The sequence below is a fragment of the Cervus canadensis genome, chromosome 28 (genome assembly GCF_019320065.1).
Source record: "Cervus canadensis isolate Bull #8, Minnesota chromosome 28, ASM1932006v1, whole genome shotgun sequence".
Classification (NCBI taxonomy): Eukaryota; Metazoa; Chordata; class Mammalia; order Artiodactyla; family Cervidae; genus Cervus; species Cervus canadensis.
Window position 1 is genome coordinate 23,497,027 of NC_057413.1, and position 8,787 is coordinate 23,505,813.

Below are 8,787 nucleotides of genomic sequence, written 5' to 3' on the forward strand. Positions count from 1 at the left end.
AGAACACAAGGAGAGCACAAAGTAACCAGAATTTATGTGCTCTCCAAGTTTGCCTGAGTAATGTGTGTGGGAGGAAGCCTGAAGTTAATGCCTTCTTATCTTGCAGGTTGGCCTATTTCTGTGCTAAAATCAATTTTCCCAACTGAGAGGTTATCAAGAGCCCTAACTAAACACAGCAGCAACATTTGGAAGGGGTGGCTTTTGGTGCATGGTTTCCTGACTAAGCTGTGTGGTGGTTAGGCTCTATACCTGGATCCATCATGTTCAGGTCTCCTGGTTCTCCAGTCTGCCTGAAAGGGACCCCCAGTTTCCTTATAAGCTGAGTAGGTTCTCTTGTATGCTTTGCTACTGAAAACTCTTATGTGCTCTGGGCTTTTCTCCACTTCTGTTTAGTTTGTTTTCCAGCACATAATTTGACTTTAAATATGTCACTACTGCTGGCTCAGCAATTCCAAGGTCATGCCCTTTTGCTCCATAAAAGGATTTCATAGCATCTGCCAGCCTCCTCCCTATTTATACTTGGATTTCAGCATTGTCATTTCTCCCCTCAGGTGTTACAACTCTCTTTTCCCCTTCCCCATGTGTTATTGGCTTTCTACACACTCTTCCTTTCCATAGACTTGTGTTTTCCTTGATTGTAATCATCTCACTTATCCAACTGCAAACCTTAATTTTTTGCAGTCATCAAACCATAGGACTCTCCACTAGTCATAATATATATTCCCAACTCCCAAACCAGCACAGTCTTCCATATATTTTCTCCATTGTACACGCTTTCCCACATGCAAACTCTTATACAAACACTCCTTTCCCTAGGAAGCCTTATAAAATAATTCCAAGCTGAGTCAGTCATATGTTGGTAATTTGACCTCTGGTTCCTCTGCCTTCTCTAAATCCAGCTTGTACATCTGGAAGTTCTTGGTACACGTACTGCTGAAGCCTAGCTTGAAGGATTTAGGCATAATCTTGCTGGCATGTGCAATGAGTGCAATTGCATGGTAATTTGAACATTCTTTGGCATTGCCTTTCTTTAGGACTGGAATGAAAACTGACCTTTTCCAGTCCTGTGACCACTGCTGCATTTTCCAAATTTGCTGGCATAATGAGTGCAACACTTTAACAGCATCATCTTTTAAGATTTGAAATAGCTCACATTTATTGTAAAGTTCTACACCTTTGTTTGTCCAGTTTGAATGTAATCTCCTAGAGGGTGGTAACCATCTTTTCCTTTTCAGCTTTTAACAATCAGTCTGACATAAAATGGACGTATGATAATATTTTGAATGCTACATAACTGAATGAATATTTCAAGGTTCCCTGGTGCTCTCAAAGTTTTGCAATATGAGAAAAAGAAATATCTTAAAGTACTTGCCTTAAATTTTATCTACACTGTGATTCCCAACACAATGGAAAAGCAAGTAGGGGTAAAAAAAACCAACAAGGAAAATAAATAATATTGAAATTTGGTGGGGGGGCAGATGTGAGGATGATGAATCTTGGGCAAATTTCTTATTTCCCAAGTTTATTTGAAATAGTATTCAAAATTTTTTAAATGTATACTAGTATATTTAAGAGGCTGAGGCTGAGCCAAAGTGGAAACAATGCCCAGTGTGGTTGCATCTGGTGGTAAAAGTAAAGTCCGATGCTGTAAAGAACAGCGTAGGACCTGGAATGTTAGGTCGATGAATCATGGTAAATTGATTGTGGTCAAGCAGGAGATGGCAAGAGTTAACATTAACATTTTAGGAATCTGTGAACTAAAATGGATGGGAATGGGAGAATTTAATTCATATGACCGTTATATCTACTACTTTGGGCAAGAATTCCTTAGAAGGAATAGAGTAGTCCTCATAGTCAATAAAAAAGCCTGAAATGCAATACTTGGTTGCAATCTCAAAAATGACAGAATGATCTTGGTTCGTTTCCAAGTCAAATCATTCAATATCACAGTAATCCAAGTTGATGCCCCAAAGTCTAATGCTGAAGAAGCTGAAGTTGAATGATTCTATGAAGACCTAAAAGACCTCATAGAACTAGCACCAGAAAAGATGTCCTTTTCATCATAGGGGACTGGAATGCAAAAGTAGGACGTCAACAGATACCTGGAATAACAGGCAAGTTTGGAGTACAAAATGAAGCAGGGCAAAGGCTAACAGAGTTTTGCAAACACTGGTCATAGCAAACACCCTCTTCCAACAACACAAAAGACAACTCTACACATGGACATCACTAGATGGTCAATACCAAAATCAGATTGATTATATTCTTTGCAGCCAAATATGGAGAAGCTCTGTACAGTCAGCAAAAACATGACCAGGAGCTGACTGTGGCTCAGATCATCAGCGCCTTACTTCAAAATTCAGGCCTGAATTGAAGAAAGGAGAGAAAACCATTAGGCCATTCAGGTATGACCTAAGTCAAATCCCTTATGATTAAACAGTAGAGATGATGAATAGATTCAAGGGACTAGATCTGGTAGACAGAGTGCCTGAAGAACTATGGACGAAGGTTTGTAACATTGTATGGAAGGTGATGACCAAAACCATCTGCAAGAATAAGAAATACAGAAAGGCAAAGTGGTTTTCTGAGGAGCACTTACAAATAGCTGTGAAAAGAAGAGAGGTGAAAGGCAAAGGAGAAAGGGAAAGATATACCCAACTGAATGCAGAGTTCCAGAGACTAGCAAGGAGAGATAAGAAAGCCTGTTAAGTGACCAATGCAAAGAAATAGAGAAAAGCAATAGAATGGGAAAGGCTAGAGATCTCTTTAGGAAAATTGGAGATACCAAGGGAACATTTCATACAGAGATAGGCACAATAAAGGACAAAAACGGCAAGGATCCAACAGAAGCAGAAGATACTAAGAAGAGGTGGCAAGAATACACAGAAGAACTATACAAAAAAGCTCTTAATGACCCAGTTAGCCACGATGGGGTGGTCACTCACCTAGAGCCAGACATCCTGGAGTGTGAAGTCAAGTGGACCTTAGGAAGCATTACTATGAACAAAGCTAATGGTGGTGATGGAATTCTACCTGAGCTATTTCAAATCTTAAAAGGTGATGCTGTTAAAGTGTTGCACTCATTATGCCAGCAAATTTGGAAAATGCAGCAGTGGTCACAGGACTGGAAAAGGTCAGTTTTCATTCCAGTCCTAAAGAAAGGCAATGCCAAAGAATGTTCAAATTACCATGCAATTGCACTCATTGCACATGCCAGCAAGATTATGCCTAAATCCTTCAAGCTAGGCTTCAGCAGTACGTGTACCAAGAACTTCCAGATGTACAAGCTGGATTTAGAAAAGGCAGAGGAACCAGAGGTCAAAATTACCAGCATATGTTGGATCAGAGAAAAAACAAGGGAATTCCAAAAAAACATCTATTTCTGCTTCATTGACTACACTAAAGCCTTTGACTGTGTGGATCACAACAATGGAACGGAACACCAAATCACCTTACTTGCCTCCTGAGAAACCTGTATGCAGAATAAGAAGCAACAGTTAGAACTGGACATGGAACAACAGACTGGTTCCAAATTGGGAAAGGAGTTCATCGAGGCTTTATGTTGTCACCTTGCTTATTTAACTTATATGCAGTGTACATCATGTGAAATGTCAGGCTGGATGAATCACAAGCTGGAATCAAGATTGCTGGGAGAAATATCAACAACCTCAGATTCTGTCCTTTATCATGCCCGTCCTTGCATGAAATGTTCCCTTGATATCTCCACTTCTTTCTTTGAAGAGAACTCTAGTCTTTCCCATCCTATTGTTTTCCTTTCTTCTTTGCACTGTTCATTCAGGAAGGCATTCTCATCTTTCCTTGCTACTCTCTGGAACTTTGCATTCAGTTGGGTATATTTTTCCCTTTCTCCCTTGCCTTTTGTTTCTCTTCTTTCCTCAGCTATTTGTAAAGCTTCCTCAGACAACTACTTTGCCTTCTTGCATTTCTTTTTCTTTGGGATGGTTTTGGTCGCTGCCTCCTGTACAATGTTACAAACCTCTGTCCGTAGTTCTTTAGGCACTTTGTCTACCGTATCTAATCCCTTGAATCTATTCATCACCTCCGCTGTATAATCATAAGGGGTTTGATTTAGGTCATACCTGAATGGTCTAGCGGTTTTCCCTACTTTCTTCAATTTAGGACTGAATTTTGCAATAAGGAGCTGATGATCTGAGCCACAATCAGCACTAGGTTTTGTTTTTACTGACTGCATAGAGCTTCTCCATTTTTGGCTGCATTTTTATTTAGGATTGGTAATGAAAAATGCAATCCAATTTTGAATGTCACTTTTATATCTGTCAAACTGGCTAAACTCTCTCATAAATGATAATAATTCATGTATAGATTTTTATTTTTCTATGTAGAAAATCATATCATCTATTGATAATTATAGTTTTACTTCTTTTCCAATCATTTCATATTTCTTTCTTGTGCTATTATGTTGGCTAGAATTTCCAGTATAGTGTTAAAAATGTGATAAGCAAGCACCTCTCTTATGTACCTGATATTAATAGGAAAGTTCACCTTTGAGTGGAATGTTTTCCTAGATTTTATATATACTATTTAATTTCGATTTAATTTAAATTTTATTTGCATTTTGGTCTACTAGTTTGCAGGGAACTCTTTCCCTTTTCACTTTGTTGACTTGAATATAGTAATTGGAGATATTTTCTTGACATTGATTGCTAACCACAACTTTTTAATTTTATTATATTTGGTTCATTTGAATAAGGTAGATTTTTTAAATCTCTTTCATTCATGAATACCACTACATTTCAAAGGTGTTGATAATAATAGTAACAATGATGATGGCAAATGATGACTTTCATTTACTGATTTTCTATTATACGCCAGTGTGGTGAGTGGTTTGGTTTTGTTGCATGACTTATCTATCCCTATTTCTTTCAGTGATCGCCAAATAAGTGAGAATCAAAGAAAAATACACTTGTTCCTAGTCCCAGGTAGTAAGTACTTTACTTACTATGGGTCTGGACATAAATGCAACATGATATAATTTATAGAGCCTGTACTAATGAGAAGATGCAATGCCATCTTGCTTGATAGTTATGATTTTTTCTACAATACAAATAGCAAATTAATTTTGTTTACTGTCTTATATGGAAATACATAACACCTCAACACATTAGCACTCCTAGTTTTCGTCCATGTCTTCTAAAAATTATATTTGTCACAAATGTTCTCTTTTCTTTCCTGTTACTGCTATCTTCAATAGCATAAGATTTTGCAGTTTTAGTTAGGCATTTCTGTTACTGTAGTTGCAGAAGTAAGGGACATTGAAACTAGAAAGTAGACTAAAAGAAAGCCATATCTAAGGACAAAAGAAGGAGTATTTGCAGTATGGCAATCTAGCACATGAGCTTCCTGGGTGGTTCAGTGGTAAAGAATCTGCCAGCAATGCAGGAGATGCAAGAGATGCAGGTTCGATCCCTGGTTCAGGAAGATCCCCTGGAGGAGGAAATGGCAACTTGCTCCAGTATTCTTGCCAGGAAAGTCCCATGGACAGAGCAGCCTGGCGGGCTACAGTCCATGGGGTTGTAAAGAGTTGCACACAACTGACCACACACACACACACAATCTAGCACGTAATTGAATGTGTTGTGTAGATAACAAAACATATACTATTCTGTTCAGCTGATAGAAGTCAGAATATGATAGAAGTCAGAGTAATAAAGATGGTTTTCCAATATGAGTTCAATGACCAGATTGACTGCATTTGTTATAGAGGTAGTGAGGCCAAACAGGAGTTTGACTTGAACTTGGAGAAAAAAGGATTTGCCAGTACCATCACAGGGGCTTAAGTTTCTGAGCAGACATGAGACATCACTGGGTTCATGGTTTAGAACGAACCCATGAAAAAGCGTCAAGCTCCAGATCCAGAGAATGACCATTATCATTTAGTCAAGACTTTCATTTCAGGATTCAGATTCATCTCATGTGATTGCTTGACAGCTGCCCTAGAATCTCCTGAATCACTACTGGGCATTGTGAGGTTTGGGGCAGAGTGTGCACAAGAGAGGTGCTTCCTCTGCTAGGACCCATTCTGGCTTTCCAGACTAGAAACAATAGGCTTTCTATGATCACAGTAGGATTGTACACTGGAGCGGTTGCCCAGAAACTTTACCCTGAATGAAAGCCAACATCTTGCTGAGTTGGCATGTGTCTAATTATCAGTGACAGCTGTTGACAGTCTTATGAAAACAGCTCTGAGGATAATTTTAAAAGTTACCAAAGGAGAAATGTGTGCCCTATCCTCTCTAATAATTCTAAGTGACTAAAAGAAAGTGATTTAAAAACTAACCATTTTCAAAATAAAAACATATAAAATTTTTAATAGGTGGATATCACAGTATAAGTCAAAGAAATATTTCAATCTATATTCAAGTGTTTAAAAATTGCTTATAGAAATGAAGCAAAGTTGGATTTTTTTTTACCCAGAGACAATGTACATCTATTTCTACCAAGTCAAATTCGGGACAAAGAACTCATGAGCATTTGAAGATAAAGTTAAAAATTAAATTGCAAAACCAAGTCACATTTTCTGACTTGGATAATAATTCAGGGTTAGACATATTTGAATTCTAAAGCTGTTGATCATTTATCTCATGGTCCAGAGTCCTTCAAAAAATGACTCAGGGAAAAATCTGTTACACAGGAAGGTGAAATTTATACCCCTTCCTTCAACATAATGGACTTAGATTTCCATGCTTAAATTCCCAAAGTGCAGATGGAACAGATCTGTTTTTCTTTCCTCTTATTATCTCATAATGAATATAATAAAATTTACTTGAAAGAATTGTGAGGAGGACATACAATAAATAATTGGAAGTAGTAGTTCGGACTCCCCAAGACCCAGGTACCTCCTTCAGAATCCTTGATCTTAGTAATAGACTTTGACAGGATCTCACTTCTCCACCACAATGCTGGGAGATGGTTTACCCTCCCACTATATAGTCTGAATAGGTGTAAATGGTCAAATTCAAAATAAAAAGGAGAGCTCAGTGGCCATAAACTAAGAACTAAGAAGAAACTTAAAATCAAAGTGACAAGTGGGAACTTAAGCCAGAAGAACTGACAGGAGTAGAACTAGGGTTAATAGTCCATGGCTGGAGATTGAGTCTATGTCACATAGGAAAAGGTGTCTGGGCTGCAAGCACAGAGCATGCAAGGAGCTGGAAATGAACCATCTACATAAAGCTGGGGATCTGAAAGCATTGGTTCATCTCTGAGATGAAGACGAGCAAAACCGCATGAACACTGGGAAAGTAGTGAGAATGTTTTCAACTGTGTAGGGATGTAGATAAAAACAAGTCAACCTAAAGAAATTGGGACAGGTTGGCTTTCACTGTGCCCATATAGGTGTTCGACATGAAAGTGAAAGTTGCTCAGTCATGTCCGACTCTTTGCAACCCCATGGGCTATACAGTCCATGGAATTCTCAGGCCAGGATACTGGAGTGGGTAGCTTTTCCCTTCTTCAGGGGATCTTCCCAACCCAGGATTCTAACCCAGGTTTCCTGCATTGCAGGAGGATTCTTTACCAGCTGAGCCACAAGGGAAGCCCAGTTCCACATGCATGTTGTTTATTCCCCAAAGTGACTTATGGCATGGCTCATAGCATATAATAGCATGTACACAAATTTAGAAATAATACAAAGCATTAATTTATAGTTTGTGAATGCACCTATAGGTAGCAAAAATAGAAAAATATGGAGAAATGTCACTAAATTTATGTGAGATGTTTTCGCTTTTGTTCCTATGGGTGTGTGTTTGTGTGTGTAAAGGAGAAAGGACCCAGGGAAAGCTACAGAGTGAAGTTCAATCTGTAATGTTATAGTTCAGTATTTCAAGGGTAAAAATTAACAAAATTTCAAAGGGAAAAAACAGATACAAGGAAGGAAAAAATACTAAACTATTTAATTATAACATTGCCTTTCTTTTTTAAATTTTTTCAAAAGCAAACTAAAATCATTGAAGATACAACAAAGCAAAGCAAAAACCACACACCGATGTCTGAACTAGAGAAAACATCAGAGGTTTTGAGGAGATATACCCGAGGAGTATGCAGTACTTGGATGCAATCTCAAAAATGACAGAATGGTCTCTGTTCGTTTCCAAGACAAACCATTCAATATCACAGTAATCCGAGTCTCTGCCCCAACCAGTAATGCTGAAGAAGCTGAAGTTGAATGGTTCTATGAAGACCTACAAGACCTTCTAGAACTAACACCCAAAAAAGATGTCCTTTTCATTATACTGGACTGGAATGCAAAAGTAGGAAGTCAAGAAACACCTGGAGTAATGGCAAATTTGGCCTTGGAGTACAGAATGAGGCAGGGCAAAGGCTAATAGAGTTCTGCCAAGAGAACGCACTGGTCATAGCAAACACCCTCTTCCAGCAACACAAGACAGGACTCTACACATGGACATCACCAGATGGTCAACATCGAAATCAGATTGATTATATTCTTTGCAGCCAAAGGTGGAGAAGCTCTATTCAGTCAGCAAAAACAAGACCAGGAGCTGACTGTGGCTCAGATCATGAGCTCCTTATTGACGACGTCAGACTTATATTGAAGAAAGTAGGGAAAACCACTAGATCATTCAGGTATGACATAAATCAAATTCCTAACAATTATACAGTGGAAATGACAAATAGATTCAAGGGACTAGATCTGATAGAGTGCCTGATGAACTGTGGATGGAGGTTCATGACATTGTACAGGAGACAGGGAGCAAGACCATCCCCAAGAAAAAGAAATGCAAAAAA